This window comes from Gossypium arboreum, chromosome 13 (genome assembly GCF_025698485.1).
Source record: "Gossypium arboreum isolate Shixiya-1 chromosome 13, ASM2569848v2, whole genome shotgun sequence".
Classification (NCBI taxonomy): domain Eukaryota; kingdom Viridiplantae; phylum Streptophyta; class Magnoliopsida; order Malvales; family Malvaceae; genus Gossypium; species Gossypium arboreum.
The window spans coordinates 7,654,896-7,657,860 of NC_069082.1; the positions used below are offsets into that span (position 1 = coordinate 7,654,896).

Consider the following 2,965-nt stretch of genomic DNA (forward strand, 5'->3'; position numbering starts at 1 on the left):
GACAAATAAGATTGAACAAGATAGTAATTTAATATTTATAAGTCAAGTAAGAATTTAGAAGAATTTGTGAAATGGTGAAATTAGTGAATTAAAAGAATTTATTAGGTCAAACGGGTCAAAAATGAGGTATCGAGACCTCAAAGTTGAAAATCGAGCTATAAATATTTTTATAAATATTTATGGAGTGTCATTGAGTTAGTATTAAAGTTTCGTTAGAAAATTTTAACGTTTGGATGGCTAATTAATTGAAAAGGATTAAATTGAAAATAGCACAAAATTTGTTAAATTGTGAGTAAATAGCTTAAGTATTTAAAAAGATGGATTTAAAGAGCAATTAGACCCAAAGGTTAATGGCTGGACGGTTTGGGTATGAAATAAGCAAGAAAACAATGTGAACAAGGGCAAAATTGGAAATAGATAAAAGTTAATAGTTAAATAATGATGTAATTGAAAAATCTAGACATTTTCTTCATAATTTCTCAGCCAAAACGCCATAGAAGGTCTGGAGAAAGCTGGTTTTTCATATTTTTACATCATGTGAGTCTAATTCTTGCTTTTTCTTGATAATTTTATGTTTTTATGACTTTTACAATTAGGTCCACTTGTAGAATTCATTAGTTTTTGATTTTATGGGTGAAATTGGAAGTTACCCTGGATGGATAAGGAATTTTATGATGAATTATTATGAAATTTAAGTTCTAATTTCATATTAAGGTGGTTTTATTAAGTGATTTTGATAGGAAATGATATTTAGGACCTAATTGTGAAAAAGTTGTGAATTGAAGGTTGCTGTTGAAATTCAGAATATAAAAGGTTTTGAAATAGTTTATAATGATAAAATAAAGTGTTAATTGAGAAAATTAGTTCAATTGATGGGTGAATTGAGTAGGGACTAAATTGTGAAAGCGTAAATTTTGGGGTAAAAGTGCAATTTCGAAATTTGAACAGCATAAATTGTGAAGTGAAATAGAAATCAAATAAATGCTAATGAGTAGAAATATTTTATATTATAGATCAAGAATCCAAAGAAGAACGAGGAAAAGAAAAAGTTGCGGAATAGTCCCAAAATTTCAATATCTTCTACAAATTAGCCGGGTAAGTTCATATGGTTGAAATTAGATGTTTATTTGTGAATGATTGAAGTATATAATGTGTTATTATATACGAATTTGTTGTGGGATTGTGTAGATTTTGTTAATGAAAGAATAAATGTGGAAATGCAAATTAGGAAAAACGCAGGATTGAGTACGTTCATATCGTGACGTGTGATGAATTGATTGGATAAGACCATGGTTGTTCCATGGCAAAGTGTGAAATGTAGGTATGGTATCATCCATCTTGAGTTGTGAAATGTAGGTATGGTATTATCCATCTTGAAATGTGAAATGTAGGTATGGTATTATCAAATCCATCTTGAGTTAAGAAATGTAGGTATGGCATTTCCCATACCGAGTTAAAAAAATGTAGGTATGGTATTTCAATGAGGAAAACCATACTGAGTTGTGAATCGTGGCATTGAGCAACGACGTACTCAATTTCGTAAGCCGTTTCCTAATTTGATTATAAGAAATAAAAGAGAAGTGATCCAAATGAAAGAGATTGAGTAGTTATTCTTGTTGAGCTCAACTATATGAATTATTATAACAATGGTTGTGAATCGCAGGAAAATTTAGTAAATGTTTTGGTATTGTTTGGAAATATTATGTTTGGTAAGCATTACTTTTAACCTATGAACTTACTAAGCTTCAATAAGCTTACTTGTGTGTGTTTAATATTTTTATGTAGATTGACTTGAAGTGAAGTGGGTAGATCGGATCAACACAACAAAGCACACTATCCAGATCAATTCGGTAGCTTTTGTTTTATGTTTGAAGATTTATATGGCATGTATAGAGTTTGAATGAATTGAAGTAAAGATGTTATAAACTAGTTAACAATATTTGTACTAAAATAGTTTTCGGTAAGTAGCAGTAGTTTGACTTTAAAAATCACTAAAATAGTAGAAATGGAATTAAATAATGAATAAATTATGGAATCGAATCTCGATGAGTCTATTTTCATATGGAAGAAGCAAAACAGGTATATGAGCTATATTTTATGAGATGTTTAAATTTTTGTGAAACAGGGCCAGAGCAATTTCTAGATCCCCTATTCTGACTTTGGAAATTCACCATAAATTTTACAAAGATAATTAGAAGTCATACTTTATATGTACAGATTCCTTATTGAGTCTAGTTTTATTAGAGACAAACGGCATAGTCATTGAAGCTCTGTACAGAGAGATATCTGATTCGTAATACACAAAGGTCAGAATAGTCAAACCCTGAAACAGGGGATATTTTAAATAATAAAATGTACTAATTGGCTTGACCAAAAATTCTAGAAAAAAATTGGTAAGTATATATATGAGTATAAATTCAGTGAAAATTTATGGATTTGGATTTCGAGTTTTATAACTCGAGATATGAATTATTTAGCAACTATGACACAGTTGGACAGCTTATGCGGAAAGTGTGATATAAATTGTTTGAATTTGTTTAAGTGCTCAAATAAGTTTAGTAATGCCTCGTGCTCGACTCGTGACGGTCTCGGGTAAAGGGGGCGTTACATTTATTAGTATCAGAGCCTGGTTTAGTCGATTCTCGGAGCGAATTTGATGTGTAAAGTGTTTAAAAATACATGTCATATAAATCGTGATAGTGTGATGTGAATGATCCGATCTAATTACTAATTTTGTTATAGATTGTAAAGATGTCGATAGACCCGATGGTGCTAGTCGGGAAGAGGAAGTTAATAGTAGAATACAGACTTCGAGCGGGAACAAGTGGTAATGTCCGATTTCTTTGATGAGAGAGGAAGAACTTAAAAATATGATTTACTGATTAATGAATCGGTGGTATCATGAAACAATACAAGGAAGAAGTCAGCACAACAACCTCCTCCTCCCCTCTCTGTACCACCGATT

At 30.9% G+C, this 2,965-nt stretch overlaps 1 long non-coding RNA gene across 1 annotated transcript; it reads left to right on the forward strand.

Annotated features, from left to right (window-relative positions):
• The first annotated feature begins 459 nt into the window (after positions 1 to 459).
• Positions 460 to 1,913, forward strand: LOC128286565 (uncharacterized). Its single transcript, XR_008277173.1, has 3 exons — positions 460 to 537; positions 1,014 to 1,095; positions 1,786 to 1,913. It is a non-coding gene; the product is annotated as an uncharacterized LOC128286565 (long non-coding RNA).
• The last annotated feature ends 1,052 nt before the right edge of the window (positions 1,914 to 2,965 follow it).